This window comes from Macaca nemestrina, chromosome 12, assembly GCF_043159975.1.
Source record: "Macaca nemestrina isolate mMacNem1 chromosome 12, mMacNem.hap1, whole genome shotgun sequence".
NCBI lineage: Eukaryota > Metazoa > Chordata > Mammalia > Primates > Cercopithecidae > Macaca > Macaca nemestrina.
In genome coordinates, this window is record NC_092136.1 from 54988210 (window position 1) to 55000346 (window position 12137).

A 12137-nucleotide genomic window follows, 5' to 3' on the forward strand; every position below is an offset into this window, starting at 1 on the left:
TGCCTTCTGCTGAAAGGGAAGTTTTCATCCCAACATTCTGGAATCCAAGTGATATGGTTAGGCTTTGTGTTCCCACCTAAATCTCATCTTGAATTATAATCCCCATAATCCCCACATGTCAAGGGAGGAACCCAATGGGAGGTGATTGGATCATGAGGGCAATCTTCCCCATGCTGTTCTTGTGATCATGAGGAAGTTCTCAAGAGATCTGATGGTTTTATAAACATCTGGCATTTCCCCTGCTCACTATTCTCTCTCCTGCTGCTATGCGAAGAAGGTCCTTGTTTTCTCTTCACCTTCCACCATGATTATAAGTCCTGAGGCCTCCCCAGCCATGTGGAACTGTGAGTCAATTAAACCTTTTTCCTTTATAAATTATCCAGTCTTGGGTAATATTCTTTATAGCAGTGTGAGAGAACAGACTAATACAGTGAATTGGTACCAAGAGTTTGGGGCACTGCTATAAAGATACTTGAAAATTTGGAAGCGACTTTGGGACTGGGTAACAGGCAGATGTTGGAACAGTTTGGAGGGCTCAAAGGAAGACAGGAAGATGTAAGAAAGTTTGAAACTTCCTAGAGACTTGTTGAATGGTTTTGACCAAAATACTGATAATGATGTGGACAATGAAGTCCAGGCTGAGGTGGTCTCAGATGGCGATGAGGAACTTCTTGGGAACTGGAGCAAAGGGTCACTCCTCCTATGCTTTAGCAAAGAGACTGCTGGCATTTTGCCACTGCCTTAGAGATCTGTGAAACTTTGAACTTGAGAGAGATGATGTAAGACATCTGGCAGAGGACATTTCTAAGTAGCAAAGCATTCAAGAGGTGACCTGGTTGATTTTGAAAGTGTTCAGTCTTATACATTCACAAAGAGATAATTTGAAATTGGAACTTATTTTTAAAAGAGGATCACGCCTATAATCCCAGCACTTTGGGAGGCCAAGGCAGGCAGATCACTTGAGGTCAGGGGTTTGAGACCAGCCTGGCCAACATGGTGAAACCCTGTCTCTATGAAAAATACAAAAATTAGCCAGGCATGGTGGTGGGTGCCTGTAATCCCAGCTACTACTCTGGAGGCTCAGGTGAATCACTTGAACCCAGGAGGTGGAGGTTGCAGTGAGCTGAGATCACGCCACTGCACTCTAGCTTGGGTGACAGAGTGAGACTCCATCTCAAAAAAAAGAAAAGGGCAACAGAGTGTAAAAATGTGGAAAATTTGCAGCCTGACCATGTAGTAGAAAAGAAAAAACCATTTATGGGGAGGAATTCAAGCCAGCTGCAGAAATTTGCATGAGTAACCAGAAGCCAAATGTTAATAGCCAGGATGATGGGGCAAATGTCTCCAGGACATGTCAGAGACCTTCATGGCAGCCCCTCCCATCACAGACCTGGAGGCCTAGGAGGAAAAAATGGTTTTGTGGGCCAGGTCCCACTGCTGCTCTATGTAGGCTTGGGACTTGGCACCCTGCATCCTAGCTGTGGCTGAAAGGGGCCAAGGTACACCTTGGGTCGTGGCTTCAGAGGGTGCAAGCGCCAAGTCTTGGCAGCTTCCATGTGGTGTTGGGCCTTCAGGTGCACAGAAAACAAGTGAGGTTTGGGAACCTCTGCCTAGATTTCAGAGGATACATGGAAATGCCCAAATGTCCAGGCAGAAGTCTTCTGCAGGAGCAGAGCTCTCACAGAGAACCTCTGCTAGCGCAGTGCAGAAGGGAAATGTGAAGTTGGATTTCTCATGTAGAGTTCCCGCTAGGGCACTGTCTAATGGAGCTGTGAGAAGAGGGCCACCATCCTCCAGACAGGTTGCACCATTAGCCTGGAAAAGCCACAGACACTCAATGCCAGCCATGAAAGCAGCTAGGGCGGGGGCTATACCCTGCAAAGCCACAGGGGTATGGCTGCCCAAGGCCATGGGAGCCCACCTTTTTCATCAGCATGTCCTGGATGTGAGACATGGAGTCACAGGACATCCTTTTGGAGCTTAAAGATTTAATGACTGCCCTGCTGGTTTTCAGACTTGCATGGGGCCTGTAACCCCTTTGTTTTGGCCAATTTCTCCTATTTGAAATGGAAGCATTTATCCAATGCCTATACCCCCATAGTATCTTGGAAGTAATTAACTTGCTTTTGATTTTATAGGCTACTAGGCAGGAGTGGCATGCCTTGTCTCAGATGGGACTTTGAACTTGGACTTTTGGTTTAATGCTGGAATGAGTTAAGACTTTGAGGTACTGTTGGGAAGACATGATTATGTTTTGAAACGTGAGAAAAAGACTTGGGAGGGGCCAGGGGCGGAATGATATGGAGGCTTTGTGTTCCCACACAAATCTCATCTTGAATTGTAATCCCCATAATCCCCATGTGTCAAGGGAGGGACCTGGTGGGAGGTGATTGGATCATGGGGGTGGTTCCCCCGATGCTGTTCTTGTGATAGTGAATGAGTTCTCACAAGATCTGATGGTTCTATAAGCATCTGGCATTTCCCCTGCTTACCCGTCTCTCTCTTGCTGCCATGTAAAGAAGGTCCTTGCTTTTTCTTCACCTTCCACCATGATTGTAAGTCTCCTGAAGCCTCGCCAGCCAAGTAGAACTGTGAGTCAATTAACCTATTTTCTTTATAAATTACTTAGTCTCAGGTAGTATCTTTATAGCAGTGTGAGAACAGACAAATACAGAAAAACCCCCCTTCTAGACACTAGAATGTATAAGCTTGGTGTCAACTCTTTATCTCATCATAGTTATAGATGAACCCATCTTTGGCTACTGAATCTCCCCTGTATTGCTGAACCTTCCCCTCCCATCAGCCAGTCCAAACAGGGAGGCAGTTTCTAATGCCTAATTTTAGTTCTAAGTCTTGTACACTTAGGCCTGTCTTAGAATATCATAATTCACCAATAAGTTCTAAAGTAGGACATCTCTAGCAAGACATCATTCCTTATTATTTCTGCCCATAGAAACTTCTTTCTCTGCCTTCATTAAGGCTTTATTCATTTATAGTCTCCTAAGAGACCTCTTATTTTTTTCTATGTTTATACATTGTCTCTCCAACAAGACTATGACCTCTTTGGGGACAGTTACCCCATCTCCTACATTCTGTAGCCCTGTTGTGTATAACAATATTAATCAATCCATAAAAATAATTTTTAAAACCTGGATTCAGACCAAATCTTTCAAAATTTTCCTACTCTCTGGACAAAGGCCCAGAAAGAAAAAGAATAAAGTCCTTACCTTACTGAAATATTCAACCTATTTGAAGTCAAGCTACTCAAATCTCTTTGACTTTATGGATTTCCATCTATTCCCACCCATCCTGAGTGTTTCTGATTTTTATCTTAGCTTTTGATTTCTTTTGACTGAGAGCTGCTCCTCTGCTCACCTTTTACTGCTCTTTCCACTCATAGTCATGGCACTTTGTACTTCCTCTTTCATAACACATCACATTTGGATTTATTTTTCACTATCTTTCTTCTCCCAAGGACTTTTAGTTACATGTAGGCAGAGACAATTTCTTCCTTCTTCATTAGTAGATATATCCCCAGCATCTTAGCATAATGCCTGGCACATAGTAGGCATTCAGTAAATATTTATTGAATAAATGAATAACTCTGTGCCTGGCCCCAAGTTATACTGTCTCACATTTCTCCCTGGCCCATCTTTGTAAATAACAACATTTATTTACCTATAGTGTATCTGAGATTTTTTTCAAAGTAAGTTTTATTAAAATGTAATGGATTCCAAAAGGAAGTTCAACAACAAAAAAAGGAAAATTCAAATTTCAAAAATACAGCTTTATTTAATAAAATTTATTTTTTTAAATATAGCTTTCTGTTCTGACACATACTGATTAATGCCCAGGCTCATGATGTCTGTTCCACATCCTACTCGATGGTGCCACTCACCTAGTGTGTTCTTCCTTTGTCCCCTTTCTTCCCTGAGGTCTCAGCTATGTAAGTCCTGGGAGAAATTGCACATGAATTGGATAATGGGCCTTTTTTTTTTTTTTTTTTTTGGATGAACTGCTGTTCTTACTCTTCTCCTGGTGCCTATTAGCAGTTTATCTTTCTGTGCATCTATCTGTAGCAGTTGGACAAATGGAAATGGCAAACATCTTTAGTCAATGAGGAAAAAAATTGTGTACTACTTTTGTCTAATCAGTGCCATTTCTTCCTAATTATCTCCCTTGGAGAGATTATTATGCCAAATTAAAAATTTTTAATTAAAGTCAAGCTAAATTTCATATATCAATATATCACTCTACCTGCTAGTCTAGTCTCTGTTATAAAGGATTGGTTTGAAAGTGCATTAGTCTGTGCAGGCTGCTATAACAAAATACCATAAAACAGATAGCTTTTAAAGTACAGTAATTTATTTTTGACAGTTTTGGAAGCTGGAAAATCCAAAATCAAAACACCAACAGGCTGGGCGTGCAGCTCACGCCTATATCCCAGCACTTTGGGAGGCCGAGGTGGGTGGATCACTTGAGGTCAAGAATTGAGACCTGGCCAACATGGTGAAACCCTCTCTCTACTAAAAATACAAAAAAATTAGCTGGGCATGGTGGTGGGTGCCTGTAATGCAACTGCCCAGAAGGCTGAGGCAGGAGAATTGCTTGAACATGGGAGGTAGAGGTTGCAGTGAGCCAAGATCATACCACTGCACTCCAGCCGGGGCTACAGAGTGAGACTCCATCTCAAAAAAAAAAAACAAAAAAAAACCCCGACAGATTCAGTGTCTGATGAGGGCCCTTGTTCTGATACATAAATAGTGCCTTCTTGATGTACCCTCACATGGTAGAAGGAGCAAACAAGCACCTCGGGCCTCTTTCATAAGGGAACTAATCCCATTGATGAGGGTTCTGTCCTTAGGATTTAATTACCTCCCACTAAGGGCCCCCATTTCTTAATACGATCACCTTGGGGGTTAGAATTTCAACATATGAATTTAGGGGAGACACAAGCTTTCAGACCACAGCAGAGAGGTATTTTTTTGTTTGTTTTGTTTTTGTTTTTTCTTTTTTTGTTTTTTAAGCCATATTCTTAGTTTGGGTGTGGTGGTGCATACCTGTGGTCCTAGCTACTCAGGCGGCTGAGAAAGGAGGATCCCTTGAGCCCGAAAGTTTGAAGCTACAGTGAACTATGAACATGCCATTGCACTCCAACCTGAGTAACAGAGAAAGATGCTGTCTCTAAAAAATAATAATAAATGAAAAATAAAAATAATAGACCATGTATATTGTTACTTGTCAGTATATTATTCCTTTGATCAAAAGGAACAAGGCTTTTTAGGAGCAGGATTTGATGGGTGGAGTTAGGGGGAAGGTTTAAAACTCTCTGAATTGAAGCATGGTGTGACCACAATTGATTTATCAATTTCTGAAGTTGGCCTTCTGGATCCATCTGTTCCTCACCCCCATCTCCCATGCCTGTTTTTGTCCTTGGCTTTTAATCTTTCTCTTCCTCCTTCTCATTTTCTTGCTCTCGCTCTTGCTTACGCTCTGCAATTTTTGCACAGCATAAAGGCACCCAGCCAGGGGTTTAAGATCTTCTGAAATCTACTGTACCATACCCACTAAACACGCTTTGGGTATTAGTGATTGCCCCAATTTACAGGCTAGCAGAGGCCCTTCCGGATTCCTGGCTTACTATTAGCCCACTGTCACTTTATACATGTATAGTGACTCTCCAGCCTAGTGTGACACTTCCTGTTTTTGGTTCTTGGGTTGGGCAGGTATGAGCTCTGGTTTAATGCATTGTAGAGTTATCCTGGAGTTATCCTGGAGCATTTTTCTGATTGACCTGAGATCATATAGGTGCTGATTAGCATATAGGCTCTATAACCCATACTGCCTAGTCTCAAATCCCAATTCTGTCATGTACTCATTTCTCTGTGCCTCAGCTTCCTTGTCTGTAAAGAGAGAACAGTAATATCAACCATATCCTGTGGTGGTGTATACATATAAAACACTTGGAAAAGTATAAAATGTGGAACGCACTTAGTAAGTGTTTATTGATTATGAGTTCACCCATGACCTTGTTGGAGAGAGACCCATGTCACTTCTACCACCCTAATAATTTAACAAATGTTTATTGAATGACGATAATGTATCACACACTATGCTGGGAAGAACATAGAGATGAAGCAAAAACTAATGCTGACTTCAATGAGCAACATTTGGTTTATAGATAGTAATGATGACAAAGGAGTAGCTGTTTTTTAAATAATCATTTATAGGCCAGATGAGGTGGCACACATCTGTAATCCCAGCACTTTGGGATGTTGAAGTGGGGGGATTGCTTGAGCCCTGGAGTTCAAGACCAGGCTGGGCAAAATAGCTAGATCCCATCTCTTAAAAAAAAAAATAGTTCTTTACTGTTGCCTCCATTGACTCTTGAATGCAAGAAAGAACACTTGCCCTTTGACTTCTAATATTATCTTATATTCTCTCTTCTTCAAAAGATCATAAGCACATGCTGTAAACATTGATCATGATCATCTTTGTCTCTCTTAAATTTATCAGAGATTGTCAAAATTATATCTTCCTATTTTCCTGCATACCTTTTTTCCTAAATTCTCAGTTCTCCAAGTTCTCAAAAATCATAACTTCAGACCTTGAAGTGATGACTCTGTTCCCCCCCTCCAGCTTTTATGTTTATATAAAATACATGTGTATATATAGGTAAAGATGGAGTCTTGCTATGTTGCCCAGGCTGGCCTCAAATTCCTGAGCTCAAGCCTTCCTCCAATCTTGGTATCCCTTTGAGTACAGGCATGAGCCCCTGCCCCCCTGCCCCTACTCTGGTTTTGTTTTGGTGGTTTGTCAGTATATATGTGTTTGCCTTTGGGCTATACATAAATGTGGAAAGGTGAACTATAACCAGAAAGACATCACTGAATTTACCATTGAATGTCTTCATTTAAGTCCCTTTCTCAACAGTTGTTAGCCAGATCCAGCTGGATTTTATATCTGACTTGTGATCATAGTGAAAGAATGCAAAAAGGAAACACAAACTTTTAAAATGTTCTGTCCAGAAGAGAATAAGAACACTGTCTAAAAAAACATGAAGTTCCAGTAAAAATGATGCTTGAGACAGAAAAAAGAATTTTAAAAGATACAGTGAATTAACTAAAAATAAAAGACAGTTTTTTGGTTTACCATTCTCCCCGCAAAACAGAGGGATATTTGTATATTTGTATATTCTGACAGGCACTTTCTCTTCTAAGGGAGGGAAGCAGTCACAGAGGCCCTAAGCCCCACTGTAGAAATGTGATAATGGAGATGTGCAGTGCTCTAGGGCCAAGATTAGTCTCTGAGACAGCATTGGGTGACATTGTTCTACCATAGTATTTTTGCTTTCTGTTTTGAGTTCCTTGTTGGTTCACAAATGTTCTCTTTTTCTCCACCTTTTATCTAATCAGTCACAATAAAATGTAACTGTCAACCAGAACAGTGTGTTTTTATAGCCAAGTGTTTTGGAAAAACCCTCAAATTCTGTTTTCTCTCTGCTCTCATGCCAGCACAACCATCATCAATACAGAAGACTTCTGTGACCTCAAAATATGTGGGGATTTCTCCCTAGCAAGAAGTAAGCAATCAGTTTGGCAGCAAACACCAACTGGATGTCTTCCAATTCAATTCCAACACTATCTACCTGGAAATAGTGTCTGATCCCACAGGGTAAGGGCTCAGCCCCCCCAAGATTGTCCTCTTTCCCTCCTGCAACACTGCTAGACACCAGTCACAGGTCTGGGGCCTCTGGAACTTCTGACAGCTGGCTTCAAGTTGGGGTTCCCACAATCCCTCTTTGGGTTCAATTAATTTGCTACACACCAGTGACTCACAGAACTCAGGGAAACATGTTTACCAATTTATTTTATTACAAAGGATACAGATGAAGAGATGCTCAGGGTGAGGTATGGGGGAAGGGGCACAGAACTCCCATGCCCTCCCTGGGCGAGCTGCCCTCCAGGAACTTGCATGTGTTCAGCTATCCAGAAGCTCTCTAAATCCAGTCCTCCTGGCTTTTTATAGAAGCTACATGACGTTAGCATTCCTTCCCCCAAGGTATGGGATGGGACCCTCTCTGGAATGGTGGTCTTATGACCCACAATCAGATTACAGTCCTGCCTTGGGGCAGGTGAAAGGAACGCTGGAGGAAGTCAGAGGCCTAACATACCAACATTGTAACAAAAGACTATAACAAGGACTCTGGGAGTTATGAGCCAGGAATCATAGATGGAAACCTATACATATGTGTGTATTTATATCTACTACCACATCAAGGAAAGGCTTCATACACTGGTATGAAACTGGAAATAAATAACAGGAGAAAACTTGGAAAATTCCCAAGTATGTGGAATTAACACTCCTGAACAACCAGTGGGTCAAAGAAGAAATCAGAAATATCTTAAGACAAATGAAAATGGAAACACAACATACCAAAATTTATGGGATGTGGCCAGGTTGCAGTGGCTCACGCCTGTAATCTCAGCACTTTGGGAGGCCAAGGCTGGCAAATCACTCGAAGTCAGGAGTTCAAGACCAGCCTGGCCAACATGGTGAAACCCCCATCTCTACTAAAAATACAAAAATTAGCCAGGCGTGGTGGTGGGCACCTGTAGTCCCAGCTACTTGGGAGGCTGAGGTGGGAGAATCGCTTGAACCCAGGAGGCGGAGCTTGCAGTGAGCCAAGATCATACCACTGCACTCCAGCCTGGGCGACAGAGTGGATCTATCAAACACACACACACACACACACACACACACACACACACATTTATGGGATGCAGCAAAAGGAGTTCAAGAGGGAAAGTGACAGCGACAAATACCTAATTAAGAAAAAGAAAGATCTCAAATAAATAACGTAACTTTCCATCTGAAGGAACTAGATATACAAGAACAAACTAAGTTTGCAGAGGAAAGGAAATAATACAGATTAGAGCACAAGTGAAATAGAGACCAGGAAAACAATAGAAAAGATCAGTGAACTAAATTATTTTTTTGAAAAACAAAAATTGACAAAGCATTAGCTAGGCTAAGAAAGGAGACTCAAATAACTATAAATGAAAGAGGAGACATTACAGTGGGTACCACAGAAACACAAAGGATCATAAGAGACTACCGTGGACAATCACATGCCAGCAAATTGGATAACCTAGAAGAAATGATTAAGTTCCTAGACATATACAACCTAGGAAGACTGAACCATGAAAAATAGAAAATCTGAAAAGACCAATAATGAGTACGCAGTCTGAATCACTAATCAAAAATATTCAAACAAGGAATATTCTTTAAATGTTTGGTAGCATTCACCAGTGCAACCATGTGGTCCTGGGCTTTTCTTTGATGAGAAACTTTTTACTACTGATTTGAGCTCCTACCTGTTATTGGTCAATTCAGATTTTCTTTCTCTTCATAATTCAATTTTGGTAGGTTTTATGTGTCAAGGAAATTATCCATTTCTTCCAGTTAATCCAATTTGTTGGTTATAATTGTTCAAAGTAGTCTCATGATCTTTTATATTTCTGTTGTATCAATTGTAAGGTCTCCTTTTTCATTTCTGAGTTTATTCGCGTCTTCTCTCTTTTTCTCTGCTACTCTAAAGGTTTATTGACTTTTTTGGCTTTTATAAAAGCCAACACTTAGTTTCATTGATCTTTTCTGTGCTTTTCTAGTGTCTATTTTGTTTACTTCTGCTCACTCTATGCTCTATAAGAGATAAAGTATAAAGTCAAGGAAAGATCACTGGAATAAAAGTTTAAAAAACAGATATTGGGCTGGGGTGGTGGGATTACACCTGTAATCCCAGCACTTTGGGAGGCTGAGGCGAGGAGTTCAAGACTAACCTGGGCAACATAGCTAGACCCTATCTCTTAAAAAAAAAAGAAAAGTTTTAAAAGTAGTCAGACATGATAATATGTACCTATAGTCCTAGCTACTTGGGAGGCTGAGGCCAGAGGATTCTTTGAGCCCAGGAGTTCAAGGTTGTAGTTAGCTATGATCACCACTGCACTCCAGCCTGTGTAACAGAGCAAGGTCATGTCTCTAAAGAAAAAAAAAATAAAAGGGAAAGAAAAAGATACAGGTAAATTAGTTTCTCCAAACATCAGTCATAAAATGGAAATAAGGATATTTCCCTTGCATATGGAAGCATCCTTTAAAATGTAAACTTGAGCATTTTATAAATAATTTTTAATGTATAAAACCTGTGCTCTGGACATGTGCTTTCTTCCCCTTGAAACAAGATGAGAAACTTGGTTTATTACACTTACGTTTCTCTATCCCAGTTAAATAATTTGCATTTTCTAGAACTGATTCTTTAACTGTGTTGTTTTAGCATTTTGATTACATTTGGTTATAAATTATTATTATTATTTTAAGATAGGGTCTCGCTCTGTCACCCAGGCTGCTGGAGTGCAGTGGTGCGATCTCGGCTCACTGCAACCTCCACCTCCTGGGTTCAAGCAATTGTGCCTCAGCTTCCCAAGTAGGTGGATTACAAATTTTTTATTTCTAGTGGAGACAGGGTTTCACCATGTTGGCCAAGCTGGTCTCAAACTCCTGACCTCAAGTGATCTAGCCGCCTCAGCCTCCCAAAGTGCTGGGATTACAGGTATAAGCCCCCACCATGCCCGGCTGGGTTATATTATAAATATTGTCACTAATAAAAATTATGAAGAAACAAAATTTGGAAATGATTTTCTTTATTAATAAAAGTGGCCAGGCACAGTAGCTCACACCTTTAATCCCAGCACTTTGGGAGGCTGAGGCGGACAGATCACTTGAGCCCAGGAGTTCCAGATCAGCCTGGCCAACACAGTGAAGCCCCATCTGTACTAAAAATACAAAACAATTAGCTGGGCGTGGTGGCATATGTCTGTAATCCCAGCTACTCAGGAGGCTGAGACACGAGGATCGCTTGAAACTGGGAGGCAGAGCTTGCAGTGAGCCAAAATCGCGCCACTCCACTCCAGGCTGGGTGACAAAACAAGACTTCGTCTCAATCAGTCAATCAATGAGAGTGGATGCAATATTATCCCTATAATAATATTCTCAGTAACTTGCATTCATATATGCTTTATTACTTTGGCAAGAAAGGAACACTGGGAATTGCACATAACTTGAAGCCTGTTTATCTTAAGTTGCTGCCAGTAATTTTGGTCACCTTTCAGGATTGTTACAGATGAACATCATCCATTCTCTAACTTTAATTTTTCTAAATTAAATGAATTATGAAATATAGTTGACCCTTGAACAATGTGGAGGTTAGGGGTCATCAACACATCCCTCACTGCACAGTCAAAAATCCACATATAACTTTTGGCTTCCCAAACACTTAACTACTAATAGCCTACTGTTGACTTTACTGATAAACCATCTATTAACACATATTTTGTATGTTATATGTATTATGTGCTATATTTTTAACAATAAAGTAAGCGAGAAAAAAGGAAATGGGCCGAGTGTGATAGCTCACACCTGCTACCCCAACACCTTGGGAGGCTAAGGCGGGAGGATTGCTTGAGGCCAGGAATTCGAGAACAGCCTGGGCAAAATAGTAAGACTCTGTCTCTTAAAAAAAAAAAAGGTAAAAAAAAATAATTATTTTTTGAAACAAGGTCTCGCTCTGTCGCCCAGGCTGGAGTAGAGTGGCGCGATCTCACCACATGGCTCACCACAGCCTCAACCTCCCAGGCTCAAGTGATCCTCCCACCTCAGCCTCCCAAGTAGCTGGGACTACAGATGCACACCACTACACCCAGCTAATTTTTAATTTTTTTTTTCATAGAGACAGGGTCTCACTATGTTACTCAGGCTAGTCTTGAATTCCTGAGCTCAAGTGATCTTCCTGCCTTGGCTTTCCAAAGTGCTAGGATAACAGGTGTGAGTCACTGCTCCCAGCCAAAAAAAAAAAAAAAAATTTAAGAAAATTTTATAAAGAAAGTCATAAGGAGGCCGGGCGCGGTGGCTCAAGCCTGTAATCCCAGCACTTTGGGAGGCCGAGGCAGGCGGATCACAAGGTCAGGAGATCAAGACCATCCTGGCTAACACGGTGAAACTCCGTCTCTACTAAAAACACAAAAAACTAGCCGGGCGAGGTGGTGGGCGCCTGTAGTCCCAGCTACTCAGGAGGCTGAGGC